We start from the raw sequence: 17,238 nt of genomic DNA on the forward strand, positions 1-17,238 counted from the left end.
GGGCATGGAGCACCAGGTGAAGTGTGCTGTGGAAGAGGCACTGTTGTTTTTTGAGTATTGAACCTCTCTTTCTCTACCCTCTGCTAAACAAAACTTTGAGTCCCCTTCAAGGGTTTTAGGAATAATGCAGTAGTTTGTGAAACACAGGTGCCTGGCAATATTTTGTGATATTGCACATCTAAACTGGTGGTTCTCAACCTGGGTGATGCTGCTCCCTGGGGGACCTTTGGCAATGTCTGGAGACATTTTGGTTGTTACAAGTGGTGGGCTGCTACTGAAATCTAGTGGACTAATTTCTTTAAATATATTGAGAACATATCTAACCCAAGAGGCTTCTGAAACATCCTACAGTAAATAAGACAGCCCTACAAAAGAATTATCTGCCCTAAAATGTCAATAGTGCCAAAATGTCCATGCCTAGATGATGTTTATAAAGGGCATACAAGCATCTGTGACCATCTCCCCAACCGTAAAGCTGTCTCAGTTCAGTTCAGTTCAGTCGCTCAGTCATGTCTGACTCTTTGCGACCCCATGAACCGCAGCATGCCAGGCCTCCCTGTCCATCACCAACTCCCGGAGTTCATCCAGACCCATGTCCATTGAGTTGGTGATGCCATCCAACTATCTCATCATCTGTCATCCCCTTCTCCTCCTGCCCTCAATCTTTCCCAGCATCAGGGTCTTTTCCAATGAGTCAGCTCTTTGCATGAGGTGGCCAAAGTAGTGGAGTTTTAGCTTCAACATCAGTCCTACCAATGAACACCCAGGACTAATGTCCTTTAGGATGGACTGGTTGGATCTCCTTGCAGTTCAAGGGACCCTCAAAAGTCTTCTCCAACACCACAGTTCAAAAGCATCAATTCTTCAGGGTCAGCTTTCTTTATAGTCCAACTCTCACATCCATACATGACCACTGGAAAAACCATAGCCTTGACTAGACGGACCTTTGTTGACAAAGTAATGTCTCTGCTTTTTAATACGCTCTCTAGGACTTCCCTGGTGGCTCAGATGGTAAAGCGTCTGTCTACAATGTCAGAGACCCGGGTTCGATCCCTGGGTTGGGAAGATCTCCTGGAGAAGGAAATAGCAATCCACTCCAGGACTATTGCCTGGAAAATCCCATGGACAGAGAAGCGTGGTAGGCTACAGTCCATGGAGTTGCAAAGAGTCAGACACGACTGAGCGACTTCACTATTCACTGTTCACTGGGTTGGTCGTAACTTTCCTTCCAAGGAGTAAGCATCTTTTAATTTCATGGCTGCAGTCACCATCTGCAGTGATTTGGAGCCCAGAAAAATAAAGTCAGCGACTGTTTCCACAGTTTCCCATAATTTGCCTTGAAGTGATGGGACTTCTAATTAAAGCTGTCTGATGCTCCACAAACTTACTCTTATGTGCCCGTGGATAAGTAGTAAGCAGCTAATCCACCCTGTTCATTGTAGCTTGTTTCATGTTGGCATCTTGATTGTATTAAAGGAAAAACTAGTCCCCATACACATGTATGTCACATATATTAACTGTTTTTTCCTAACATTGATGACTCTCTTTGTATGCTTCTGTGTCTTCACCAAATTTTGACCATAATATCAATTTTTATCAATGAAGTTTTCTCTTAATCAGTATCTGCAGTTATGATCCAAGGGATTTATACACACACACACACACACACACATACATACATATATATATATACACACACACAAACACATATACATACATATATATATATATAAAATATTCTTGATTGTATCTACATTTCTTTTCAAAAAGAACGAAGTTTTTGCAGGCTCACCCATCAGTAGTGTTTTCTTGTTGGATCGTCTCTGTTAATGCTCCTCAGAGTAAAAGATCAATCAGATATTGTTGTATCAGTTTATCAATTTGTTGAAAATACACTTACATAAATACATGCTGTGTGTGCCACGTGTGTGCACAGTATGTCTGGGCTTGAGACAAAGCCTGCCATCTTCCAAGTGGCAGCTCTTGAGATTTGAAGGCGAGCCTATAAGGAGGTGAGAGTGGTGGGCCGTCCCTCATTTACAGCTCCCCCTGCTCCATGCCCACCCTGTGCAGCCTGTAGCCTGGCCCTCCGTGGGTCTGCTGGCCTGGTCTGCACTTGGCAGAGGGTTCTGAAATGTACCCGCAGGATTTTAATTTCTCAAGGTGACTTAGTGCCAACTCGGAGAGGTTAATGCCTACTGAAAGAATTCATTAGTTACACCTCCTAGAGAAGGGGTCTGGACGCCATGCCACACAGGGCCGCTTAGGAAGTTCCAGGTTAGTTAGGAGGCAAAAAGGAGTGAGGGGAAAGCACAGAGTTGGGGGAAAGGGGTGGGGGGGGTGCAACCTTTAGGGGGTTTCTGAAGGAAAAGCCAAGTGAAGCTGGGTAAACAGGTTAGGACTGGCGAGTTTGAATAATGTCGGTGGGCTCTAGGAGTGGTCCTCCTTATATGGTACCTGGCCCTAGGGTGATTTGGGGCAGGAAACGATGCTTTGGTTTGTGTTAGGTAAAAGGTTTGGCTGGTGGAATATAAAGGTGTGTCCCCAGGCTCAGCCCTGTCTTCAAGAGTTAAGCTAGCCCTGGGAGGGGCTGGGGGCGGATGAGCAGGATCTCTCAGGTCCTTAAGGCCTCCAAGATTTAAAAATCATTGTAAGATACAGAAAATAAAAAACCCAACCGTGATTAATACACGGAGAACCTACAAACAGTTGGAAACAAGGGAACTGGTGTCCAATAACTAAACTCACGAAGACTGGATGTCTAAACCAGAATGCGTGTATGTTAATTTGAGGGGGCGAAGATTTCTTCCAGATCTTCAAATTTGCCTTCCAGAGCTTTGAATGATGGTTCGGAAATAATTGGGCTTCCCTGATAGCTCAGTTGGTAACGAATCCACCTGCAATGTGGGAGACTTGGGTTTGATCCCTGGGTTGGGAAGATCCCCTGGAGAAGGGAAAGGCTACCCACTCCAGTATTCTGGCCTGGAGAATTCCATGGACTGTGTAGTCCATGGGGTCACAGAGAGTCACGACTGAGTGACTTTCAGTTTCACTTTTTTTCATGAAAATAGTTAGGAAGCTAGTTAGAATAATTTTAGAGCTGGTCTGGGTTATGTGATAACGAGAATGAAGAGAGATTGAGCGCACCTATGCTCTGCCGAAACCCGCGCATCACTGTTAACCTTCTGCCAGAACACCCTTCTGGATCCACCTCCGTTCCTTCTGTTTTCTGTGCCTTAGTGTGACGGTCACCTTCTTGCAGAGCGGACTCTTGTGGTCAGTCAGGCTGCAGGCCTCCAACTCTCATAACTGACTTGTACCCTGCAGAGTGTAGTTCTGTTTCCCTTACATTAATGTACACATTACTTGGACTGAAACTTTGAGTGTCTCCAAGCTCTGCGGTCGTGTATGTCCGTAGTTCGTTAGTATGGCACTCCTGTGTGGAGTTTTACCAACACGGCTCCCAGAAGTTCCTAGGACTCTTCCATTTCTTAGGTAGCACTCTCTGTAGTACATACACTCAAGACAGGAAAAAAAAAAACCAAAACGTTTTGTGAAAAGAGCCTTGAAAGATCTCATTTCTAGCCCCAGCAATGCTTTGCCCTGGTGGTGTGACCTTCCGAAACCTCAGCTTTCTTTGTTGTAAGATGAGAGGTCGAGGTCGGCGACCTCCAAGGTCTTGCCTGGCACCATCCCGTTCTGAGAAGGATGACTTTTGTCACAAAGTGTAGTTTGCTTTGCACTGGTAGCAAAAACATCACATGTGCAACTTATTATCATTGTCTTTTGATTTTTAAAAAATGTCCTTGCGTCTCACGCGGGCAGACGTCCCTGGCTTATCAGATACGCGGTTGTGTCCTGTCACTCAGTTCCTGGGGACAGCACATCGTGTGGCTACAGGCTCCGTGCTAATAGTCAGGATGATATGTTCTGCTTGCTGTGACTTTTTTGCGGTTTCTGGGGGGGAAATACAGATGCTTTTCAATTATTCTAAGGGAATTTTGATTAACCCCCTGGGTAGAGTTCTGTGTACCACCTGCCATGGAGAAGCGAGTTTTATTGAACAGGAGTTATAGAGTTGAATTGTTCATATTTGTTTTCTTTCTGGTGCCTATAGTATTTCAAGCTAAAGCATTTTAATAAATATTTAATAAATATCTGTCTAAAATAGGTCAAAACTGTTAGAAACTAAACCTCTTTTGTTATTCAGTTTCAAATCAAAGTTCGTTTGATTCTAAGTGGAATTTCCAAAGTAAAGGCTCATGTTTTTCTTTTATGTATGTAAAAAGTAGTTATTTTTGACTGCAGTAGTCAGCATCCTGCTTACTACTTAATTCTAATATTTGCCCTTAGAAGCAGTTTCCTTACATTTATTGCAGCATTGCTATTTTTGTTGCTGTTTTTGCAGATGTTTTGCATTTTTACTGTTTTCTTCTCCTGATCCATTTTTTACCTTTTGCCTCTGGCCAAAATACAGGTGCTTGATTTACAGAGAATTTTCAAATGGCTGCCTCTGAAGTTTTAAGAAAACAAACCAGTTTTATTAGGATATAATCCCCATTCCACGCAATTCACCCACGGTTCCAAGAGTACAATTGAGTATGTTTTAGTCTATTCACAGAGCTGTATACCCCTCACCGTAATCAGTTTTAGAGTATTTTCATCACCCCCCAAAAGAAACCCCAAATCCATTAGCAGTCACTGCCTGTTTTCTTTTCTTTCACCCCTTGCCAGCCGCTAACCTACTCTCTGTCTCCGTGTATTCACCCATCCTGGGAATTACATATAAACAAAGCCATACAACGTGTGATCTGTTCTGACTGGCTGCTTTCACTTAGCACCTTTTCAAAGATTTGCCCATGTCATAGCATCAGCCCTTCATTCATCTTTGCCAAATAATATTCCATTCTATGGACATACCACATTTTTTCCTTCAGAATGGCCATCTACTTGCTTGTCTTTTGAGCTATTATTCATGATGCCATTATGAACAATCCTTTGTATGTGTGTTTTGTGTGAATGCACGTTCTCATTTTTCTTTAGTGTATACCTCCAAGTGGGACTTCTGGGTTATGTAGCAATTCTGTCTTAAGGTTTTGAGGATCTGCCAGTCTTCTCTAAAGCCATTATACCATTTTACATTCCCCTCAGCGCTTAATCAAACATTATATAGTTTCTCTACATTCTTGCCAACGGGCTTCCCTGGTAGCTCAGACAGTAAAGCGTCTGCCTACAGTGTGGGAGACCTGGGTTCAATCCCTGGGTCGGGAAGATCCTCTGGAGAAGGAAATGACAACCCACTCCAGTATTCATACCTGGAAAATCCCATGGACCGTGGAGCGTGGTGGACTACAGTCCATGGCATGGGGTTGTAAAGAGTCGGACACGACTGAGCATCTTCATTTTCACTTGCCAACATGTGTCACTATCTTTTTTTTCTTGAAGTGTAATTGACATATAATGGTATACTAGTTTCAGATGTACAACATAATGATTCAATTTTTGCATTGTTTTTGATCACCACAGTAAGTCTAGTTAACATCTAATGTCTTTTAGGTTCTAGCCACCTAGTAGGTATGCGGACAGGACTCCTTTTTTTCTTTTTGAGTTTTTAAATTCTTTATTTTATATTGACGTATATCCGAGCAACTATGTTGTGGTAGTTTCAGGTGGACAGCAAAGGGACTCAGCCAGACATACACATGCGTTGATTCTCCCCCAAACTTCCCTCCCATCCAGGCTGCCACATAACACTGATTAGAGTTCCGTGCGTTATACAGTAGATCTTTCTTGGTTATCCCTTTTAAATATAGCAGTGTATACACGTCAATCCCAAACTCCCTAACCATCCCTTACCCCCCGGCAACCATAAGTTCGTTCTCTAAGTCTGTGAGTCTACAGGACTCATCTAAATAGGATTCCTCCTTCTCCCTAGCACTTATGGTAAATGCAAAAGTATCCAAAACTGTGTATTAGTTGTTTTATTAAAACAAATTTAACCCTAACAAAACAACAAAGCATATACATTTTAATTATTGTATATTTTCTATTACATTGTTATCTCTTCCTCAAATACAATGTTTTTATATTAAGCAAGCAGTTCCTTTTATTTCCCTAGGCTTTTTTTTTTTAATGGCAGCACATACTGTGCAGGAAGGTCGTTACATAAAGAGAAGAAAAAAGAATAATCAGCATCGAAGAGAAAGTTAATGTGGTTCGTATAATTTTTTAATAGGCACCTTGTACTGTTTTGAGATTTAAACCAACTAATCATGTTTTGTGCACATTCCTGGGCCGTCCCCTCTGGTTGCCTGTGAACTGATGTTTTGCTTCAGAAACGCAGATAGTGAAAATATTTGTCAAAGCTTCAAATACCAGTGTTTTAATTCTTTAGTCATTTAGGTATTAATCCTGTTCTGTAGACCACCTACGTGTGTTTGTAAGGGCTGTAATAACTGACACTGTATTTAATTAGCACTAATATTGTGTAGAAGGAAAAACATATTAAGTATCTTTCCAAGTCACTAGTTCAAAATTATCAGAAGCTTGGAGGAAAAAGTCCTTGTCTAGGTTGCACTGATATTTTGCATCACATCACTGAGTCACTCAGTCGTGTCTTGACACTTTGTGACCCCATGGACTGCAGCCCATCAGGCTCCTCTGTCGATGGGATTTCCCAAGCAAGAATACTGGAAGGGAGCGGGTAGCCATTCTCTTCTTGAGGGGAATCTTCCCAACCCAAGGATCGAACCCATGTCTTGTGTCTCTTGCATTGGCAGGCGGATTCTTTACCATTGTGTCACCTGGGAATAACCGTGGAAATTTGTGATCCATTTCCAAATTCATTCATTCCTTCATTCACTTAACAAGATTTTGTTGAGTGTTATTATATGCCAACCCGTGCCCTAGGTGCTGGGGACACACACCAGTTTCAATAGGACAGAAACAGAATCGCAAGTAGGTGGCGACCGACTGGCACACACAGTGTAGTAAGTGAAGACTGGTGCACCCATAAAGTCAGGCTTTCGTGGCTTTTCATAGCGAAGCTGGAGGAGACCAAGGCACCTCTCAGAGGGCCCTGTTGGAGGCGGGGCAGGGAAGTCACATAAGGGGGGATGAAGCCTTTGGACTCTGGTGTTTGGCGTTCTTTTCTCCCTTCATAACGTTAAGAGCCATTTTTCATTCTCTTAAGTTACTTTCCCCAAGTGTAACGATCTTGCTTCCTTGCTTGAATTTCATGTTGGATTCTGTACTTATCACTTCACTTATGTGTATCCTTTCTGTTTGTACACAGAAAGTAATTTATGTGTCGATAATGAGGGAGGTTATACATGTGCCCAGGGAGGAGGTATATCGGGAATTGCATGTGCATGCTCAGTCATGTCCTGACCCAGGTCTCGAACCCACATCTCCCACATTGCAGCCAGGATCCTGGAGTGGGTAGCCGTTCCCTTCTCCAGGGGATCTTCCTGACCCAGGGATTGAACCCAGATCTCCCACATTGCAGGCAGATTCCTTACCGTCTGAGCCACCATGGAGGCCCAGAGAGCACTTGTCCCACTGAGCCAGCCAGGAATTGAACTTGGAATCTTCTGATGGGTAGTCAGATGCATTACCCATTGTGCCACTGGCCCTGAGACTGGATTCGATACTTATTACTTCAGTTATGTGTATCCCTTCAGTTTGTACACAGAAAGTGATTTACAAGTTGATAATGAGGGAGGTTGAACATGTGTCCAGGGAGGGGTATACAGGAAACTGCACGTGTGTGCTTAGTCGTGTCCTGACCCAGGTAATGAGCCCATGCCTCCCACATGCAGGTGGGTTCTTTACTGCTGAGCTACCAGGGAATATCTTTTGCATAATTTTGCTTAAAGCTAAAAAAAAAGGTGTTCTAAAAAATAAAGGCTATTTTTTAAAATGCATTGTACAGGTTAGTGATTGAGAACACATACACCTCTATAGGGTACCTACGATTTTGAGTCAGGCAGATACTTATTGATTGGCTATTCTAACTTTGCTTACTAATGCTCTCTAAGACCAGTTTCTTGGTCTGTAAAATAAGAGTAATAACAGCATCTACCTTATTGGTTATTATGAGAATTACATGAGAGAATGCATGCCGGCTGGGCTTCCTCGGTGGCTCAGCGGTAAAGAATCCACCTGCAACGCAGGAGACTTGGGAGATGTAAGTTCAGTCTGTGGGTTGGAAGACCCCCTGGAGGAGGAAATGGCAACCCACTCCAGTGTTCTTGCCTGGAGAATCCCCTGGACAGAGGAGCCTGGTGGGTTACAGTCCATGGGGTTGCAATGAGTTGGACATGACTAAGCAACTAACACTTTCACTCACTTTCATTCTATTGATATAACAAGCTCTTCTATTTAAAAGACCAGTGTAAGAACAAGTGTATTTTACTTTACACTAATTTAGAGTTAAGTCATACTGTTTTTAAAGCTATATGTACCATAGATGCTGTTTGTCATTTATTATCTAACGTATCTAATAGTGGAGTTAGCAAAAAAGCAACTAAATTATCCAAAGGTGACTTTGTACTATCCTCCTGCTTGGCTTACTCAACACCCCTGAAGGTCAGCAAGAGAGAAATTTGGCCCAGACTAGTCTTTTCCTACATTCATCACTTAAAAAGGGGGGAAAAAAAAAGAATTGGGGAGAACAGGCCATCTTTTACTTTTATAATTTTTAATCCATCATTAAAAGTACAACTTGCTTTATGATCTAAAGAAATATCATCTAAGTCTTTATATTAGGAACAAAAGTGAGCCTTTCAGAAAAAAAGGAGCAGGGCTTAATCTGCATTAGCCCTTTGATGTATTTCTAGATTTTACAAAGCTTCCCGTCGTTCCCAGCCACACTGAGACAGACCTAGTCACATGTCCGGCAACGCCGTGTTCTGTCTCCTCAGCACGTGCTGAGCTGGAGACGCTGCCTGTGAGTGGCTGGGGCTGGACCGTTGCACCCGGGCCGTGTTAGCACAGGGGTGGCCCCAGTTCTTCTCCAGGCAATCGTTCTTTTTTAAAAAAAGATTTTATTTTATGTTGGAGTATAGTTGATTAAAGGCAAAGATTTTTAAGTTAATGATTGGTTCGGAAAAATAAACGGTATCACCCTTTTATTCTTCTTTTGAATATTTCTTTAAGATGTAACTGTTATTGGTATATCTTGGGGGCTTTATTGATAAGTGGGAAAATGCCAGCTGAAAAAAAGGCATGTTCATCTGTAGTTTTGAAATAGGAAATGTAGTAGATAAGTTTTGCCTTTAAATTTAAAAGATCCTATATTTTGAATTGTTGCCATTTTTTTGTCCCTCCATTTCATCATTTCTGTAACGTGGTTTTATGTTAGAGGTTGCTGAACTTTATGTAACAATTTCTTTTTGTTTGGTTTTCTTCTGTGATTTTCTTCCTCATGTTTAATCTTATTAAAAAATTTTGTTGGAGTAGAGTTGATTTCCAACATTGTTGTAGTTTTGGGTGTATGCAAGGTGAATCAGTTATATGTATATCCACTCTTTTTTTTTAGATTCTTTTCCCATATAGGCCATTACAAAGTATTGAGTAGAGTTCCCTGTGCTATACAGTAGGTCCTTATTAGTTACCTATTTTATATTTATAACAGCTGCTTGTGTTGTGATGGTGATGGGTTGGTGTGTTTTTAATACCCTTTCTATTGATCAGCATCATTGCCAGAAGTGGCGCTTGGTGTCAACTAGCTTCATAGATGGGAAGAAAACAGTCCAGGTTTCAGTTTCACAAATGGGAAAAGAAACAAAAAAACAAAACAAAACCTAAAGGGAAAAGGAAGCAATTCGTTAGCAGTGAGCCACTGTGCAGAGGAGGATAACCTGCCTTCAAAGATTTTTGTCTGGAGCACTGTAATATGGTGTTTAATAAATAGTTAACTTCAAAGGGCTCCACTACCAGAGAGCAGGCAGCTTTCCTGCTATTCTTGTTTCTGGCTCAGTTTTACTATAAGTGGCTCACATCCGGTCCTCTGTGGTTTCAGACAGTCATTCGTGTTTATGATCCTAAGGCTGACACTGTAAGAACTGTGGCCCTATTTTAAGTCAAGAGCAAGCACGCAGCGGTCTGCAGGAACTGATCAGGGCTCTCCCAAAGCCCTGACACCTTGACCCATCCTACGGAAAGTGCTCAGGCACTATAAGCCATATGCATGTGACCTTGTCCTCCAAAAATAAACTGCGTTTGCTAAGGAAGGACCAGAAAAACTCATTAAATGTACCCAAAGTTTTTGATGTATTGTGGTCACTCCTCGCTTCTAAACACTGTGTTCAATATCCTTCAGATAAAAGCCTGAGGTTACAAAGATCACTCGAGATGCTTTGAGTTTTTCTTCTTCTTCCTGTGGATATATTGGGCTTGTGTGTAGAACTTGAGGGGCCACTAGTAATATCAGGTTCTTCCAGATATTAGCCGATAGCCGGATGGACTGCAACAATAAGCTACTGGAACTCAGAAAACAGCTATGGTTTTTTTTTTTTTCTTCTCTTTTTTCATTATAGATTTTAATGCAGTGGGTTATTGGGTCTCCATGGAGCCTGGGTGAATCCTTTTTGAAGAGGCTACCCCAGAGATTCTGTTGACTATCTCTGTATAATCACCACTATGAATTCTTGTTGAGTATGGTTTGGTTTGGCTCATTTTTTTATTGCTTACTATTGACTCAGTGATAGGACCTAGGGCCATCCAAAGAAAGAAAGGCTTGAGACCGTTTCACACTGGCCACTCGTGCTTTGGTGCCTATTTCTTCCTCTCACTCGCTCTATCAGTTCAGAACTAAAGAGACTGCACTGCTCTAAGATCTAGCCATCTGAGCAGAGGGGCAGAGGGGTGAAGGGGAAAGGGAGTGAGTGAGCATGTGGAAGGTAGAAACTGCCCCATCCCGTTGCACTGACACTAGCAGAAAGGGTTTAAGGACTGGGCCCAGTTTCTGCATCAACCTCATTGTTCTTTAAAGCACTGGCTGGTGGAGTCATCTCTTTCTGTTCCATCCTTTGCATCCTTGAGTCTTTACCCAGAACCAGCTCACTGACTACAGCCATGAAATTAAAAGACGCTTGCTCCTTGGAAGAAAAGCTGTGATAAACCTAGACAGAACATTAAAAAGCAGAGACATCACTTTGCTGACAGAAGTCTGCAGAGTCAGAGCTATAGTTTTTCCAGTAGTCAGTTATGGATGTGAAATTTGGACCACAAAGAAAGCTGAGCATCGAAGAATTGATGTTTTTGAACTGTGGTGCTAGAGAAGCCTCTTGAGAGTCCCTTGGACAGCAAAGAGATCAAACCAGTCAGTCTTAAAGGAAATCAATCCTAAATGTGCATTGGAAGGACTGATGCTAAAGCTGAAACTCCAGTATGATGCGAAGAGTCAGCTCAATGGAAAGGACCCTGATCCTGGGAAAGATTGAAGGCAGGAGGAGAGGGGGTGATAGAAGACCCCCTGGCATCATTGACTCAATGGACATGAGTTTGAGCAAACTCTGGGAGATAGAGGAGGACAGGGAAGCCTGGCGTGTTGCAGTGCATGGGGTTGCAAAGAATCACACACGACGTAGTGACCAAACAGCAGCAGAGCCACTGAGGGAGGCGGGGTGCTCTGTCGGTTTCCAGTTGTCTCCTGAGACCCATGCTGAACTTGGACACAGATAACCGCGCTACAGATCTTCACATCCTGGGTTCAAGCATGTCTAGTTTAGGTGTTCCATGGGTCAGTGCCTTCAGAGGAGCAGTTCACACCAGTGGCCAGCATGCGTAATTTGTAATAGGAGCTTCTCCAAGAGAATTAGACTCCTTTTCAATCTGGAAATCCCAGTGCCGGGAATTCAGCCTCAGAAGTTGTTTTAGTTAGGTTTTTTTGCTTGCAGGAGATTCACGTTTCTTAAACTTAGCACCAGGGAATGTGGACAGAGGCCTTTGGAAAAGGCCAGTCGCCCAGGCCCCGGGGAATGCATTAGCTGGTAGTTTTCTGGGTCTGCTGGCTTAGATCATCTTCATCCTAATAGTATAATCTTGAGCACTGGCCCATGTTGAGCACACCACAGATCCGAGGCGTTTTGGATTGCCTTCTCTTTTCTTCTTCCCATGAGGTGAGCCTCAGTACTGATTATTGTTCACTTTTGAAATGAAGGACTTGAGATGCACAGGCATCGGGTCACCATCCAGGGTCACACAGCCAGTACCAGAAGCAGGACTCGGCCCAAGGGCTGTCTGATGGCACAGCTGGGCCCAGAGGCCCGTTACAAGCAGCTCCGGGATGGTCTCGCTCTGGGCACCACGGTTAATGTGACAGTGCCCCCGCCCAGGTCTGCCGCCACCCACCCCTGGCTTTGCCTTCCTCTGCTGGCTACAGTTTCTGCATATGGTAGGAGGACCCCAGTCTCACAGCCTCATCAACATCTCTAGGCCATGCTTTCCCTGGAAGCTGCCTCATTCCTGAGAGCGGGAGGCTCTGACTGGTCCATCTCATCTTTTCTCACCTAGATGTTTGGTGGATTGCTGGGTCATCCAAGGTTTGCTGCCCTCTAATCCCATCAGTCAGTACCAGGGATAGGAAGTGGGGCTACACAAGGCCGTGGACTACCGCTTAGGAGGACTCTGATGGGAAAGGTCCCAAGATTGAAGCCCACCCTGAGGACTGATGGGATGCGTTCCCAAAGATAGTTGTCTGTGATATTTATGTTAGCACAATCTTTGGAGACTACCAGACTGTCCATCAGCAGGGTGACTAACAGGATTACGATATTCCATGTGGTAGGACACTAATATGTAGCCATTAAAATTATGAGCAGGTCAGTGTTTACTAACATGGAAAGATGCTATATGAACTATAGAGTGACATGAGAAAATAAGTTAAAATGGCACGTGCTGGGAATTTCCCCCACGCTCCAGTGGTTAAGACTCTTTACTTTCACTGCCAAGGGCCCGGGTTTGGGGTCTTCCAGGTCAGGGAACTAAGATCCCACATGCCAAAAAAAAGAAAGAAAAGTCATTTTGGATACTATTTTGTTTTAAAAACCCAAACTTGGAAGATTGAATCCAGGAATATTAAGAGTAATTTGGGTAGACTTTTCATCATGCTCTTTTGGTAACATTTAGTGTTTTTTTGTTTTTTTTTTAATAATGAACATATATTGCTTATAAGTGCAGTATGTTTGACAAACATATCAAGGTACAGAAATTGTACAGTGAAAAGTAGCTGAAATGAAAAATATTGAAACAATGAAAATAAGACAGGCCACAAACTACAAATAATTACATTTACTCATATAATAGGCAAGTTAAGGGGGCATAACTATGTGAACTTAGTTAAAAAGCAGTGTAATTACTAAGGAGATAAAAGGAGAAAACCACATTTCTTTAATATAGTAACACTCCAGGTTTCTGGAAGTATTTCACCATGGATTTTTTTCCCCACTGGGAATAATTGGGAAAAAAACTTGAGAATTGCTGGTTGAGGTGTCATTAAGTTCATGACTTTATCGACTCTTACGTATTATAGAATTCTCAGAATTTCATTTTGCTGATCTGTGTGTGTGTAGGACAGTTTTTACCAAGCAATGTAAATAGTAGTAGCACTCCAAAAAAAGGTATTCTATTTCAGATAAATTTGGGAAGGGCTAGGTTCAGTTAAATAATCTTTTTTCTTTTACTTCAGGACTTCTCAGTCGTCATTAAACTGATATCCATTTTGACTCTCCAAGAGGAAATACGGAAGGTAGTATTTCTCAGACGTATTTTGACCACTGAGTCCTTTTATTCACTAGGTGTGTATTAGCCGTTACTAAAACTGGTTTTGTAGAAAATACGGGAGATTGCTACCTTGGGACCTTTTAAATTAGGACTTGAAGGAAGCAGGATGGCAGAGAAGACTGAGAACAGAAATAATAGCTGAAACTCCAGTGATTAGAGAGGAGATCCCTTTCCCATCAAAAATAAACAGATAAATAGAAAAATCCCCAAACCCCCCTCAAACTGTAATCTTATGGGTGATACAGTAGCAGGACTTAGAGGAGCTTGTCTCAGTTAGAATAACCTGTGTTCTCTATAGTATACTGCTATAAGCTGTTGTTGAGTTACTAAGTTGTGTCTGACTCTGCAACCCCATGGACTGCAGCATGCCAGCCTTCCCTGTTCTTCACTGTCTCTGGGAGGCTGCTCAAACTCATGTCCATCCAACTATCCCATCCTCTGTAGGAATTATATATTACAGAATGGAATTATATATAACACATTGAAATGTTTCAAATATGTAGGTATTTAAACTATAATTAGTACTTAAAATATATATTATATAGCCTTACTAATAATTCTGTAGATTTTTAAGAATATTTTTAAGAAATAATAACTCTGACTTGAGATTTTGAAGTTTTGCGTGGGGTCTCTCTTGGAGATTCACAGTGTACATTAGTATTTTTAAGTCGAGAAGTACCATAGTAAAGAGGCCTGTTCCCCAGATTTTCCCAAATCTGTTTTACACAGGTGACTTCCTTATCCCCATATTTAATTTTTTTCACATACCTATTAACAAGCCCTAAAAGGTAGTGTTCCTTGGGATACCTTTGGGAGGCACTGCTCCAGATCAGGGGCAACGGACAGCCTCACCACTTACTTTTGTGAATAAAGTTTTATTGGAACACAGTCACAGCCATTCATATATGTTTTCTTTGTGGCTGCTTTCACATTGTGGCAAGAGCTTAGTTATGACATGCAAAGCCTAAAATATTTACTGTCTATCTGGCCCTTTATAGAAAAAGCATGCCCATCTCTGCCCTAGATAATTAATTGTAGGTAGTTACGTGTGCAAATTAATTTTACCCTCTCTGTTTTGTACCACTAGCGTTAATACATGCAATTAAAAATTTAATATAGGTAAATGTATATGTGTTAAGTCACTTCAGTCATGTCCAACTCTTTGCGACCCTATGAACTATCGCTTGCCAGGCTCCTCTGTCCATGGGATTCTCTGGGCAAGAATTCTGGAGTGGGTTGCCATTTCCTCCCCCAGGGGATCTTCCCAACCCAGGAATTGAACCTGCGTCTCTTGTATCTCCTGCATTGGCAGGCGGGCTCTTTACCACTAGCACCATCTGGGAAGCCCATTAAAAATCGAATATAGGTATATGTATGTGTGTGCATATGTGTATATATTTTAAAATATTGTAAGACATCTTACCAACTAACAGTGTTAACCAAGAATGAGTAGAAAGGCCAGCCAAACTTGTTCATTATGTTTTTTGTGTCAAAACCAAATGCACTGGACAATCAAGAAGATAATTTTGTGTAGGCAGTTGTAAAAGGGAGAGGTTATTGATAAGGTTATCAATGAGGAATGTCTCAAAGGAAAGGGAGGGCCCTTGCTGTGTAGGGCCAGGTACTCAGGGGGCATTGAGAGTCTGGTGGGATCCACAAGGCAGAGTGGATGTGAGTTTTGCCTGACTCCCTGGAAGGGAGAGTGGCTCCTTGCCTTAGCCATTTATCAGACACGGGTGGAGGATTCTGTAACTCTTTCTGTTTTCTAGCAACACAGGGCTCGGGGGAAAGTCAGCATTGTCAACTGTCAACCAAGTCAATAAATACCATCCAGTACCCACTTGTATGTAGTTCTGACCCTAAAATGTGGTTTTCTCGTGTTCTATCCAAGGCCTCCTCTGTCTCTTCCTGTATTTTGTTCCATCACTTCTCTTTCTATGTCGTAGTCAATACATTTACGATAAGTCATTGCTTATTGGAATAGAGACGCAATTATGAATTAGAGCAAACATCCAACTTTTCTTCAAAAGGAAAGTAGTCTCTATGGAATAATATAAAAGGGATTGGTTACATGTCAGTTAGCTGTTTCTGTGATATTACTATCATTTTATCCATCTGTAAAAGTCTTTATAATAAGAGGACTGCCACAGGCCTGCTTTACTTTTTGAGTCAGTCCCAGACAACAACAGTACAGGTCCCACTCAAGACAATAAGGCAATAAGACCCTTCCACTTTGAAGGGAGATGAGTGCCTTTTGGAACATGTATCATTTGATAAGTCTGTTTGAATGGCTACAGTGATGAGAACCATCATCTGATTACTTTAAACTAGGCACTCTTCTAAACATTTTAAAGTTTCTTTTGAAGTACTCTCTACAGACAATAACATTTACACCTGTGAGTTACAAGTTAATGAATTGTAGTAAATTTATAGAGTTGTGCAGCCGTCACCACAGCCTACTTTTTGGATTTCCATCACCCGAAGTTCCTTTCTGCCCGTTTGCAGCTAATTCCTGATTCCAGCGCCAGCCCCAGGCAGTCACTGTAAACATTTTATAGTTATTAACTACTTTACTCCTTGGAGCACTGCTATAAGATGGGTTACTGTCCTTATCTCAGTTTTACTGGTGCGGAAGTGAGACGGAGAGAGCCCAGGCTGTTAGGGGCCAGATCCTCTGAGTCACTACAAACCTGGGCTCATGTACAACAGAATCAGCTGGAGAGCTTGTTAGAGCTTGGACAGCTGGGCCCACCTGAGAATCCCTGGTTCTTTATAGGTGGGGTGAGGCCCGCAAATCTGTCTTTCCAACAAGTTCTCACTGATAATGCTGGTCAGGGGATCCTATTTTGATATACAATCTCAGACAACTTGGAAAAATTGCCACTCTTGCTTGCGACGGGTCTGTTTTGTATTCTTGGTGAGCAAATATTGCTCATTCTAGGGCAAGGAAATGTACGTCATGAGACTGAATTATCATCATAACCACTAAATTCCATTTGAAAAGTGATGTTTGCCGTCACCTTTGATGTGGCATGAAGGCTGGTTTTGTATGGGCGCGCCATATCTGTCCATCATTTTGTAACTTGTAATTGGAATGAGTTAACATCATGTGACTCAGCTGTTGCCATCTCTGCCCTTTAAAAAGCAGACAGCTATTCACAGCAACAAGAAGCAGAGCCAAACTTTGTTCTCATGTCTCCAGTCACAGGCAAAAATGTAAAGGATAATTTACCCAAATAGAAGAAAAATAAAAAAAGAATTAAAAAAAGACTGAAAGGCAAGTACTGACTCACTGCAGACAGCTGCAAAATGTTGCCCTTGGGATAGAGGTTAGCTGAATTGTGCAATAATGGCCAGAGCTCACACTCTTAATAACTTTTTCTTAGCCCTCGAGAAAGTGCCTCCATTTAATGTGAGATGCTTGGCAGAAGGTGCTGCTGTTTATCGGTT

At 42.2% G+C, this 17,238-nt stretch overlaps 1 protein-coding gene and 1 non-coding gene across 7 annotated transcripts in view; one reads left to right on the forward strand and one right to left on the reverse strand.

Moving 5' to 3' along the window:
- The window catches only part of PCCA (propionyl-CoA carboxylase subunit alpha), a 361,328-nt gene that overhangs the window by 303,323 nt on the left and 40,767 nt on the right, over positions 1 to 17,238 (forward strand). The window lies entirely within an intron of this gene.
- Positions 7,562 to 7,634, reverse strand: TRNAG-ACC. Its single transcript has one exon. It is a non-coding gene; the product is annotated as a tRNA-Gly (tRNA).

Source organism: Bos indicus x Bos taurus, chromosome 12 (assembly GCF_003369695.1).
Source record: "Bos indicus x Bos taurus breed Angus x Brahman F1 hybrid chromosome 12, Bos_hybrid_MaternalHap_v2.0, whole genome shotgun sequence".
Lineage (NCBI taxonomy): Eukaryota > Metazoa > Chordata > Mammalia > Artiodactyla > Bovidae > Bos > Bos indicus x Bos taurus.